This window comes from Puma concolor, chromosome D3 (genome assembly GCF_028749965.1).
Source record: "Puma concolor isolate L17-30 chromosome D3, mPumCon1.1.hap2, whole genome shotgun sequence".
NCBI classification, from domain to species: domain Eukaryota; kingdom Metazoa; phylum Chordata; class Mammalia; order Carnivora; family Felidae; genus Puma; species Puma concolor.
Window position 1 is genome coordinate 74,192,161 of NC_141678.1, and position 13,952 is coordinate 74,206,112.

Sequence of the window (13,952 nt, forward strand, 5' to 3'; positions counted from 1 at the left end):
TTAACTTGATAAACAAACGATGCCTTGCAACATGAGTAGTATGTGATGCCAAATGTCACATGATTACAACTGAGCCAATGGTTCTTGAAATTCGCTTTGATATACAAATGCTTTGGATTACAAGTATGTTTCTGAACGAATTATGCTTGCAAACCAAGGTTTTACTATGTTTGAAGTTTGACAACAAGTGGAGGAAGTGTGTTCATAAGTAAATTAAATGAAGTTATTAAACTATGACAAAGTGGTCTTATGATTTATTGCAAGCTGTTTGTATACTGAATAATAGTATTTAAGCACATCTCTCTGTATGAACACAGATTAGTACAATTCTGTTGTGCTCATATACATTGATTAATTAGAAATTGACTCGTTTATTTACTTTGCTTAATTTATCATATCCATGGCAATTAATATTTTAAGATACAATGAATATGTTCAATAGTGAAGCCCAAGAACTTGGTTCCAAAATTGAAGATGGGGTAGGAGGTATGTAAAATAAATTCTTAATAGAAAAAGAGAAGAAAAGAGGTAAAAGTTCTCTAGTCCTGTGTTAGGACACCCCAGAAAAAAATCTTCCCATTAACTTTACAATCTGAAAGTGAAAACAAGAGTTGCCTTCTTTAGATAACATCAAAATATTGCTTTAATAGTTTTGCATTTCTCACAAAAGCAAGAGTTCTGAAAGATTTGGGAACGGAGTGAGTTGCAAAGAGGATGGATTCACCATCTGAAATTGTCATTAGGGCTTACTCAGTCTCTCTCCATACCTGCTCAGTTCTCCTAGGTTGGCTCTATTGATGAGCAGTTTTCTGGCTTGCGGGGGGGGGGGGGGGGCGGGCAAAGTAGTTGCTAGCTGTTCCAGGTTTATCACTTACTAACACAAAATTATTCTAGAGCTGTCTCTCATTTCCTATAATCCTTTGGCACTGGATCATGTGCCCATTCTTGATTCTGCGTAAGGTTCTTTTTCCACAAGAGGTGCGTGCTCTAAGAGTGGGCAAAGGGTGATTCTCCAAATATAACTGCAGGGTTGTTATTTTCCGAAGGGGAGGGAACTCTGAGTAAACAAAAGCAACAGACATTCACCTTACTACCATATGGGTACTTCTAAGTAACTCCTTGGTGAGAAGAAATGGTGAGGATCACATTGCTTCCTGTTCAGAGAAAAAGCATTATCTCTTGCTTAGCAGACAGAAATTTTGACTTGCACACACACACACACACACACACACACACACACACGTACACACACATACATGGAGACAGAGGTAGGATAAAAAGAAGGTAAAATCTAAGAAATAGCAGTAGCAGATTAAACTTAAAAAGATACAATAAAAGGTAGAAAAGTCTATAAAGATCAGTATAAGATTCCAGAAGAAAATATCAATTGGCTAAAAAATTGCTAACAACTTGTCACTCCCTAATGAGTTGATGAAAATCAGGTTCATAACTAAGTAATGGCCTTACCCCTATATCTATATGCCTGAGTTAAGTCTTCTTAACTTGTGCCATATAACCTATCCACATTGATTCTTTAAAAATATATTTAATTGGTCTAAAGTTCTAGTTGAAAGATTCCATTCAAGCAATGTTGAACTAAAAAGATATTAATATAAACGGTCCCCAATTTTCACCCAGAAGTCACTACGCTAGAATTCATAAGAGACCAACTTTGAGTGTCTAGAACCAGCTGTGCACATCTGTATATTTGGTATATCTCTTCCTGGGTTAAGTGGAAGAAATGCAGATTGAGAGAGACTTTTAAGCTCTCCAAATAGTTCTCCTTGTATGCATCATTGCTGATTCTTCATAGTGTTAAAATGTGGTGGTTCAGCTGATTTTTTAAGAGCATTGAGATTGTAACCATGGCCCTTCAGAATCTGATAATTTTACCTCAGGCTATCTTTCTTATCCTTAAAACAAAATTATGAAGGAAAAAACCCCAGAAAACACAACACATTTTTTTCTTCTGGCCTCCTACCCTGACTCTTAGATGTTTCTTACTATTCTGGCAGCTGTCCACAGTTTCTTCTCTTTCCAGCTCTGATCTTTAGCATCCTCACGATTCAAAAAAAAAAATCCTATCCCAATTAGTTTTTTTCCCCCTCTTGGAATTAACAGCAAATGGAGACTAAGTAAAAGGAATAAACTTCACAAGGAAATTCGCATTCAAGAGTTCAGTCACTCAATGGTATCTCCCAATGGTGTCATCTGGAAAGGAGCTATTTTTCAGTAGCTCTGTTTCAGTGTTTCAGTGGCCTCTGTTTTATCCCCTATGTATCAGGGAATAAAACATAGAGTTGATCAGCTTCTTGCCCCTTTGCTTGAGTTTACATCCCAAAGAACTTAGTAACACAGGAAAGGTCCCTGAAAGAGTGTGTCCTAGTTTTTCAGAGTACCTACAAGAGGTCACTGAAACTGCAAAGTATGAAATCTACAACTTTGGTTTAGTTCATGTTTCTAAGTAATTGTGACTTTTTTCCTAACATTTTTTATTTTAGATATTGGCCATGATTATCGTGCCAATAGGGAAATTTTAGTCAGTTGACAAAAAAAAAATGTTGATTTTAATTCCAACTTTGAGGTTAAAGAAATATAGACCATCTGGACTAGAACTATAAGAAAATTTTCAACTCCTATTTGTGGTGATATCTGTAGCATCTGTAAAATAATATTATGGGGGGGGCCTGGGTGGCTCAGTTGGTTAAGCGTCTGACTGTATTTCAGCTCAGGTCATGATCTCATGGTTAGTGAGTTTGAGCCCCATATCCGTGTCTGTGCCAACAGCATGGAGCCTTCTTGGGATTCTCTGTGTCCTTCTGCCTTCTCTCTCAAAAATAAATAAACATTTAAAAAAAATACTATTATGAACTAGAAGAGCACATCAACTTTGAAACATTTTATGTTTATATTCATACCAATTACTTTATTTCATGTTAATGTATCAATATCATTAATTTGGGCATATTTTGGTATACTTTCAGTGAAACCCATCAATATTTTTCTATATTTAAAAATATAGCACATATACATATTCTATATTGAAAAATATAGCAATTATTTTTTAAATTATAGGTAAGTAAAATACAGAATGCCATTTAGATATTATTGCCTCAATAATTTATAAATGATGGATATTTGAAAAGTCACAATAATTTCATTGTGCTATGTATAAATATTCATCTGATTATATTATTGCACAGATATAGTTTTCAGATATCCTATCTTGAAACTCTTTTTCTGTTTTCTACCAAGGAATGATGTTTTAGATTTGAACTTAGTAGGATGCTATAGTAAAGTTTTACATTTGAACTTAAAAACAAAACAAAACACTACAAGTGGTTTTTCATATCTTTTGCACGGATTTTTAGATCAAATAGTTTCTGTATTGTAATTAACATATCAGAAGGACTGGCCATGTTTAAATTCAAATTACCTTCTGCTTGCTTCCTATTTCATTAGCAGAATTGAAATTAAATACAACGATACAATCTGTTACTAGGATTTTTTCATGTTGACATTCCAATCCCACCCCAGTCTATTTTACGTTTACTAAGATTTGGTTTTACATTCAAGCAGTGGACCATTTTGATTAAGTTTGAGATCTATTGCTGTAAATTGTTCTTCGACTAAATTGTCTAGTTGTTTTAATTGACCCATCAATTCATTCAAAGTGATGGATTTCATAGCTCTTTTTAGACATAGCTTACCACGAGATCAACCTCTTATTGAAGGAAAAGTAATGAAGTAGAGAAATGAACCATTGACATCTGGTCATTTCACGTTTGTCAGGAAAGGAAAGATAGTATTTAAATATATCTTCACTTTGTTAAAGAAATACACTATTTGTTGGTATTATAAAGGCTTATCTCCATAAATGAACTACATTAAACTAAGTATGAAGTATGGCTTATTTAAAAGAAAAAATCAAAAGACAGGTAACGTATATAAACCAGAGTGAAACTTGGCTATGGTGTTGAAAGGCAGTCTCTAAGATAAGCATATCTGTGACAAATTATTCCTTCTCAATTACTCTGAATGATCTTCATTGGCCACTGGCATTACTATGTCTGCATTTATGTTGGATGTTGACTATATAAAGACTATCAGTGATTTAATCACACAGGATGCTAGAAGACAAGCACATTAAGATTGTCTTTCATGTTAACATATAGAGGGGGAAAATGAGCAGCTAGATTATCACAGAGCCGGGTAATTAGCATATATTCTTACAGGTGTATTTTTCAACAAAGAGAAAAATTCAACTTTTCTTGGAGATGTTTTTGTGTAATGTGCCCACAGTCTTAAAATGCTACCTAGAGATGGCTGTAATATTTCTTATTGCATAATAGCTATTTGTAGTATTTTTAAATTATGTTTTAAGGAGGTATATAAAGAAATTCAGAAGATGGCACACTGGAATAGTCCATGCAGGTAAAGAACAGTTACAGATTCATCCTATATAATGCATCACAGGAATGCACTCCACCTGAGATTTTGCTCTAATTTTCACGGTGCACCACTACACGTGTTTGTTGCTTTTTTGGCTATTCTCTGCAGAGACTATAGGCAATTATTTCAAAATGAGGCCCTTGGCTCCTAATGGCAGCATGGCAGGCTGAGACTGTCACCAGCTTCCCAAATTTCCCATTCTTCTATCAGAGGGGAAGTTGAGCTTTAGAGTGATTTTTAATTTTCCACTTCAGGCTAATGTTGCAGAATTTGTGATGCTGGCCATGCTGTCACTTGCTCATTACAGGCCTGAGTCAGTAAAATTGAAGTACAGCTTCAAGATCCCTTGTTCTGAGACTAATGCTTCCAAATCTGGTCCTAAATTCAAAATTGTTAATTAAATTGTTGCTTTATTACTGTTCATATCATCATCATCATCATCATCATCATCATCATCATCACCATCCAAATGTGGCCGTACTTCTAAAGGAAAAAATATGGAGATTGATTGATCTAATGATAGATGAAATGTAGTAAATTTGAGGTCTAATCTTTTTTTCAGTTATTTTAAATAATCAGCGATTAGAACTCTGTGAGAATAAGTTAGCTTCATATACTCTTCCAGGTTACACCAACAGTTTAGACAAACTGTACTCATGAAGGAAGTCCTTAGTAGATCTGAGTCCTTCCAGTAGATCTGAAATACAGAATAACCGTGTGGTGGTTGTAATAGCAGCTGCATCACAAGGGAAGTTGGCTCTGAGTAGACACAGAGACAGATAATCTAAAACATTAGAGGTTAAGAGGAAACGTTACAGTCTTTGCTCCATGTCAGAAATAAGGAGGTAGAGTTTTATCTATCCTGTTCATTTCTGATGTGTCTAACATTGAACTCTATTGACATCAAGAAAATACATTCCCAACCCTGTCCACGTAGTGCACATGAATTGTGTATACAGAAAGGCAATCACGCGTTTGAGTGTGTACGTGTGCAGGCCTTTAAGAATTCATAATGAGTTATAGGGATCCACAGCTTTTCAAAAAATGCAAAAACTTTCACTCATTTCTTCTTTATTCAGAATAGTTGAGTCTAAATTATAGCCTTTCTCATTTATGGTGACAGATTAAATAACAACTCTCTGTCCCTATTTCCCAATGACCTAAGTTTCCAATGATATAATAAGGAGCACATATTAAAATATGCTCTGGTGGCTCTCCACTCTGGCTGCCCAACAGACTCATTAAAAGGAGTGATGTGTGGTTTCTTTATAAACCGAGAACAGTTAACATTTTTTAGGTTTGTAGATTTAAAAAAAAATAATTTCCATCTGCATAAGGATATTTCTGAATGTATTTGTTTCCTCTCTTTCTCAAATGATACTTTCACCATCATCTTGTCTTGTGATTCTCAATTCTGGCTATGCAAAAGAAGTACCAGGAGTTTTATTATTTTAGTTCTTCTTTAAATATCCAGTCCTAGCCTGAAAGATTCTGATTTAATTGATTGCAATGAGGCTGAGTATTTTGTTCAAAACTCTGTAGGTGGCTCTAATGTGAAAATCACTGGCCTATTCTGTAACCTAATTGACTTATCTTCCCATTTCTCTCTTCTGTCTCTTCTCTTTCCCTTTAATGCTTCATACTGAGAGCTCATTTCTCCTCCTTATTGTTCAGCAATTCATCTCCTGGGAAGCCTGACTACCCACCACAGAGCAGGTGAACCTAGGGACACCTCTCCTCAAAGGCTGAGAGGCATTGAGAGAAAAACCTAAGAAATCCAGGATTAAAGCATATTCCTGGATCTGCTCGTAGAATCATGGAGGGTTAGGGCTTGAAGGGACCTTAACTATCATGTTGCAGAGCTGTTCATTTTTCCGACAATGAAACGGAAGCATGAAGATGCTGGGATCAAAGAACTAGTGATAGCAGAGCCTAGATGAACACTGAGGTCATGGGGCATGTAGGCTCACTCTGTCTCCACTCCATCCTGATGCCATCCCTGTTGTAGGAGAATAATGAGTCCCTCCAGATAAGTGTCACAGAACAAGAAAGTCACGTTCTAAGTCAACCTACACTTGTGAAGTTCCTCTATGTGTTAGACCTTCAAAGCAAATAGGAAAAAACATGGCCAAGAGTGGCAACATTTCAAAGCACTACTTGCTTTGAAAAGGATAGACCTGGTAAGTTTTGAAACTTCCAAGTTGCTAACCTTCAGTTATATGTTAGATCATATTCTATGATCCAAACTTATTATCAAAGAGTTACTAGTTGTTTGAATCCTAATTAATATTATTTATGACCATTGTCTTCACTCATGGTATCAGAGAGTAATGTAATGTATCTCCAAGTCTTGTAAATTAAAAAAAAAAGTTAAATTCACCAAGAAGAGTGGAGATGAAAGCAAAGATCAAATTGTATAGTTTTTCAAAGTTTCATGCCATCACTCCAGGATCACTCACATAGAAAAGATCAAACATAGGCCCTATGTGAGAACCACAGCCTGAGTTTAGGACCTCTAATCTAGACTGTTTAAAACATGTTGAAGATATGGGTTCAGGCAGCAAATGGTCACTTTACTCCATCCCTACTGAAATGATCCCCCCTTTTACTGGGTGTAGAGAATGGCTGCAGAGAATGGAGAGTCAGCTTGAATCTGGGACCTGCGGGCACAAGGAGATGGAAAGTTAGTAGACTATCCTTCAGAATACATATGCCAAGAGCCGTCCATAATTGGGTGTCCTGGCCCCTCTGTCTTCCCACTAAGACACTGATCGCTGGATTTCCTCAACAGCGAAGCCTCCATTTCTGTCAGCTGCATGACCATAATGAGTAAAGCCAGGGGTCAGTTATTGAAGGTGAAGGTAAGCCAAGCCGTAGCACTGTTCACAGCAGCCTATCATTGCCTTTTCCAGCCATATCATTGGAAGAGTGTGCTTTCCCTTCGGCAATACTTACTGGTAAGTGGTAGGGAAGATATTCCCAGAGAGGTAGAACACTAAGGTTTTACTCCTGGGCTAAGTTTCTTCCTTTGTTTCTCTGCTTTGGCAGACTGAAGTTAGCTGGTGCTATGGGCATTGTCATTGTTCCCTTAGGCTTTCTGCTGGCCTTTACCCAGGGTCTCAGTGCCTGCTCTTGCATCTGGTATGTGGTAATTGAAGACTTGACTTGAAGGAAACCTCTTCATGTATGTTCCAGGTGTGTTCTTTCTTTTCTTGACTGGTTGTATAAACTGGTCAGCGTGGATCAAATTTTCTCTTGGGCCAAATCCATTATTTTAACAATCTCTTGACATTTTTCAAGTTTCTTATTGAGCTATTTTACCCTTTTCTGTTTATTCTAACCTGCTATAGATATTTTCTTACTTTTAAATTCTTTAGTTATTTCAATGGAATATGGGGCAAAAGAAGTTTAAATATATAGACTCAATTTGCCAGGAGAAATTCCCTGACTGGAATGGGGGACAGTGGGATGCCTCCTCTGAAGATTATAAAATCTGGTTGGGCTAGTACGATTCTGCAAAACTTTCATGAAGATCCTAAACCTAGCAAGAGGAATAGTCCAAGGACTACACATCATTCAGTGTCATTCCCGTCTAAATTCTATGTTGATTGAGAATTTGCAGATTTGGAAAGGAGTTGTTGGTGGTGAGCAATCATGTGAGAAGTGGTAGCTTTACTAATTCCTCACTGGCTTACATAAACATTTTGATTTAGGAGGGCACTCACTTATTCACTTTTTCATTTATTTATTAAGTTAATATTTATTGAGTGTATATGTTATACTTGACACTGTAGCTGAAATACATCGATAAAAAATACAGTGTTCCTTATTTTATGAACTTCTATCTACAAGGGGAAAGAAACACAGAGCAAGCAAGAAAATAATTAAGTAACAACTTTACATAGTGATGATGCTTATGATGAAAATAAAGAAAGCGGTAGAGAAGTACAGAAACTGGGGAAGGAGGCTACTTCAGATAAGGCAATTGGAGGTCCTCACAATGGATGGCTTTTGAGCAGAGGTCTAATGACGGGAAGTAGCAAGCTATGCAAAGTTCAGGATGAAGCATATCCAAGGTGGAAGGACCATGGAGCTTGGCCATCAGAGAAAAAACAAAGAGCCAGTATGGATGCAAGAGTGGGACGTAAAAAGTCACACAAGTCCTTGTGAACACTGAAAGGAGTGTGGATTTTATTCCCTTACTGGAATAAGTAGACATTAGAGGTTTTTAAGCAGAGGAACCTGGCTTACATTATTTTGAAAAGATGTCCCTAGTAGCTCTGAGTAGGGTGACAAGAATGCAAGCAGTGAGACCAGTTAGGAAATAACGTTACGTGGTTCAAAGAAGAGGTGATGCATTGGGAGGAGAAGAGAAATAGAAGTGAATGTTGGAATTAGACTGGGAGCTGAGCAAGACAGAAGAATCAAGGGTGTCTCCTGGGTTTTGGAGTTCAACTATGTGGCTGATAGAGCTATTCACTAAGATGGTGATCAGGAAGGTTTGGGATTCATTTAGGGATGGGGGAAATCAGTAGTTCTGAAAGGTTCTGAAAGGTTGGGATTTCTGGTGTTGAGATAGATGCAGTGGAGCTTGGTTGGTGAGGATGGGCGGGGGGTGGTTCTGGCAGCCTCACTTAAACCCAAGAGTACCTTCCTTCAAATCTCAGCTAGTGGATGGTGAAGCCTTACCAAGTGCACAAAGCACTCTGCGGGCGTCTCACACATTTTGTTCTGAGTGATGTCACGGGCAGAGAAGGGGGAGTCTCATCAAGTCTCTGAGAGGTACCATACCAAGACAAAAAGCTCAGGTAAACCTGGAGGTCACCATGGCCTTCAGTCCTGAAAAGGCTGTGAGAAAACATCATAGAAACATTTGTAACTCTAGGTCCTTTTTTCTTCTGGTTCATTTTTTCCCTCAATGAGTGTGTAATGTTCAAAACTTTATACTTGTCTCCTCCTGTACTTGTAGCAATTTATGTCTTTTTATTTAAAATTGTCAGGGTACTATGTTCGTTCTGTCTCCAAAGCACAAATACAATTGTCACATCCATAAATGGTAATGATTTGCTCCGTTTACATGGAGAATCCATGAGCTGGTTTGTCTTTATCCCGAGGTTGTTGAAGTCTTCCCCTTTTGAAAAAATGGCAATCCAGTAGTGTTGACTTGAGGATCCCAGCGTAGGCAATTTGTAACTTTAGAGACAGTGTGTTATCATGCCCTGAAATGAAGGGCAGACAATTCTTAGAAAATATTAATAGAGTTGAAAGCAATCTCAAACCTAACTCAATAATCACCGAGCAGGTATCCTTAAGTTGTTTGAAACTTAAGCTCCTAAATCAAAGATCAGGTTTCAAGAGCCTGGATTTCATGTTGAGTAGTAAGTAGTAATGCTTCAGAAAACTGTTTACTTTTTTCTTTACTGGAAAATATAATAAGGTCCCCAGACCTTATATTACTCATAAGTTGGGACAGACCCATTTCCTAGGAAACCACGCACTCATTTTCCCCAAATTGTTCTATTATGAACCTCTGATTTCACTGCTTGATTGTGACTCATTGTAATGAAAGTGAATGTTGTATTGATTTCACTTGATTTGCTTCCAGGTTGTGGGGTTTCCTTGAGAAATATGAGACACTTTACTGCTGATTCCTCTTGTTTCTGACGCCTACATTCTGTGCTCTGTGGAGAGTCAGTTTTTGAAATAGGTTGACGGCCGTCACAGATAAGCAAGGTACTTAGCCTTAGGTCAATGACTAGAAACTGTGCTGGTATCTGAATCATCTGCTTAACTCAGAACCCACCTCTTAGGGAGATGAAGCTAGGTATAACATGGAGGCTATTGTGTGTTACCCTGTGGGGGGGCTTATAAGACTTTGATTCTCTTTTTATCTCCTTGCTTTGATATTCACTTTGATATCAAGTGTATACAAGTATAAGTATCCAAAGGATAAATGAAAAACACTTCCCAACACTCCTAGATACCATTTCTTTCCCGTGCATATTTCCAAAAGCTTAAATGTTTGCCTAACTTAAAAGCTATTATTACAGGAATTATCACGATGAAAATTATCATAATAATGGTTCTTTAGTTTAAGCTCTTTCTTTTTTGTTAGGTTTAAATAATTCAGACTTTACATCAGTCACTTGAAATGTTTCTCACTTCCAATGTGGCCTAAGCATGGAGACAATGTGTTAGAGACAAGGTTGCATTTATCCGCACAGACCTGAGGAAGTATAAACACATCTCTGAGACTTCTATCAAAGAGGGGAAAGTTATGAGGGACCAAAGCAGTGGCTGATGGGGTATACTGTTATCACTATCTGACAGTCTCTGCTTATTCAATGTATTGTGAAAAATAGTCAAAGTCTGTTTACCTTAACTGTTTCTAAAACTGCTTACTTAATAAAATAGCATAAAGCACCACTGGTTGTTTCTGTTTCTAGAAAACAATTTTTCTGCTGAAATACAAGGCGTTAAAATATTTAAGAATCTGTGGTTCCTTAATGGTGGCTTAATGATAAGACTGCTGATTACTAATGCAAAGTACCTGCAGATGGAAAATTCTTAAAATAAGAAATGTGTGACTCTCACATAGCCATGTCAACGTACTTCATTTTGAATACCCTTGGCTCTTAGCCACTATGAAGCAACTGTGAATATCCCTGGAGTCTGAGGGAACCATTGACAACTAATACCGATCTGTGACTTTTTCTCAGGTTAGCTAGATCAGGCTCTTGAATCTCATGTGTCTCAAAGGAAATTCCGAGTTCCATTTTGCAGTCATTACCTCAAGAAATGGTATTCATTTAACAACTTTTTTGCTTTCATCTACTCCTCAGTTAGGAACTTGGCATTCTCCTTCCAGTCGCTAACTCTAGGGAAAACAAGAAGTCACCAGGATGGCTCTTGCAATCAATGAACCCACAAACAGTGGTGAAACCAATCTCTGTGAGTTCCCTGAGGCCATGCCAATTATATATACCCTCTATTACAACAACAACAAAACCCAAGCATCTTTATTTTGCAGCTCATCAAGGAGTTGGTTGAATATCTCACTCTACCTGCACACCAATAATCAAGTTTATGAGGGCATACAAGTCCCCTACTCTTCTCCCAGTACCTGTTTGTAGGAATTCCCAAGTTACCTCTGTGAATATCTATATATAACCCTTCTCATGCTAGGACCTTATCTTGCTTTTGAGGACCTTACAATCTGGAAGGTGAGGAAACACGAATAAACCTGAAACAATTCAGGTATTATATGCCCAATAAATTCAATGAGATCAATCCAACATAAGGTATGTTGTTAGATATACTTTTCAGAGAAAACTATTTGAGAAGGCAGGACTTGATCTGAGGTTATAGGAATATGTGAAGGATTTGAATTAGTCAAAAAAGTGACAGGTTTGGTATTTCAGGAGGGGAAAGCAATTTGAACAAAGGCATTGAAGTGGAAAGGAATTTTCTCTAACAGACTTTGAGGAAATTGATTTGATTGGTATGAAGAACTTACATTTGAAATTACTAAATATGAAATGTTAGATTATGGAAGTGAGGCAGAAATGTATATTTAGTGCTATAGGAATTAATAAACCCAATTTTGAGAAAGGGCAGGACATGTTAGAAAACCCTCACTTACTTCTACATTAAGCTATAACTGAAAGAAACTATACTGGAAAGTTTAGACACTGTATGATTCCATTTATTTGCCATTCTTGAAAAGGCAAAACTAGAAAAAAAAAACCCTAGAAAAACAGAAAACAGATCAGTAGTTTCTGGGAGGTTGGACTCAGGGCAGGGGAGGGGGGAAGTGGAGGAATTTTTTGAGATGATGGAACTGTTCTCTAATTTACATTTTTAAAAATGTTTATTCATTCTTGAGAGACAGACAGAGCATGAGTGGGGGAGGGGCAGAGAGAGAGGGAGACACAGAATCTGAAGCAGGCTCCAGGTTCTGAGCTGTCAGCACAGAACCCCACACGGGGCTTGAACCCATGAGCCATGAGATCATGACCTGAGCCGAAGTCAGATGCTCAACCGACTGAGCCACCCAGGTGCCCCAGGAACTGTTCTCTAATTTGATCATGATACTGATTAATGACTTTATGCATCTACCAAACTTGCAGAATTAGACACTAAAAATGGGAATTTTGCTGTCTCCACATTATTCTTTTAAAATATAGAAAAAAACCTTAAGGGCAAAGATGGGTTAAAAATGGGAACGAATGTTGACAAGAACAAATCAAAGGAAGAATTGTTAAAATGTAATGCCTTAGTATATTAATCAAAAACTTTGAAGTTTCAAACTTATCCAAGGAGATAACATATGGAATCACATGTCTGAGGACTATATAAATGTAATTTTACAGCATCTTTCAGAAGTGTAATGGCCTAGTTAGATTAGCATTCAGGATATTCTGTTAGCTACTGTTAAGCTGGGATGGTTAGTTGGATAGGAAACATGACTCATTAACAGCATGTTTAAACTGTTAACAATCAGCAAAAATAACTTTTGAAAAATTAAAGAATTATATCAATACCAACGTGCTCAATATCAGAAATATTCTAAATCTCTTAAAAGCAAACATGAGTAGGTTTGAGCCAGTTAGATTGATGAGAAGATACTGAGCCCATTCTGAAATGTTCGACCCTTTTATGGGGTTTGGTTAAATTAACTGACATTTAGTTTTAGTTTAGCTTTTCTTTTCCTGCTTTGAGATATCACCCATCACGGGCAGTCCCAGTATTTAGAAAAAAAGGCTCTGAATGTTTTTATGGCTACTGAATTTGAGTCTAGGCATTTCCTGAGGGCTAAACTTTTCTTGTAGGAGTTGGCAAGAGGCAGGGCTGTTGGCCAAGTTTTGTAGAAGTCCTCACCTTTTGCCTACGAACATAACCCCCTCAGGAACCTGAAGCTTTATAGGGGTGACCGCAACAACCTGACTTACCCCCTCGAAGCCCCTGACCTTTGACAAGACCAGCTAATTGCTTAACTCAATCAATACACGCATCGTTTGACAGCAGCTATGGAAACAAGCTGTCTCATTGATGGTGAATGTGTGTCAGTAGTGGTATCTTTGCTGGGTTTAAGTACCGCCTGTAATGCTTGTTAGTATGTTTTAATAGTTTTGCTCCTGAACATTCAGTGGGGAACTGACCAAGTCCATGTACACCTGTACTCACAGGTGAGTTCTGAAAATCGGATAGCTCCATGCTGGCAAAAAACCACCCATATCTTACCCAAGGGGAAAGATGTTCAGAAGATAAATGAGACCTTAAAATTTGCTTTATTACTTTCTTATCTCAGGGGTGTATCAACTATCTCTGAATACAGGAATACATGGTACTTGATCTTGGTCTTTGAGATATTTTTCTTGACCCCAGTCTGTTTGTATCTTTTGCACTAGTTAAGCAGTGCTAAGCAGTGATTAAAAAAAAAATTAGCCAAAAGTCAGAGGAGTTTCCATTATAATTAAGATAGTATCTTATGATAACGA

At 37.4% G+C, this 13,952-nt stretch overlaps 1 protein-coding gene across 2 annotated transcripts in view; it reads left to right on the top strand.

Moving 5' to 3' along the window:
• Nucleotides 1-13,952, top strand: part of RAB27B (RAB27B, member RAS oncogene family) — a 147,269-nt gene that overhangs the window by 61,151 nt on the left and 72,166 nt on the right. The gene's annotated exons all lie outside the window — the stretch shown is intronic.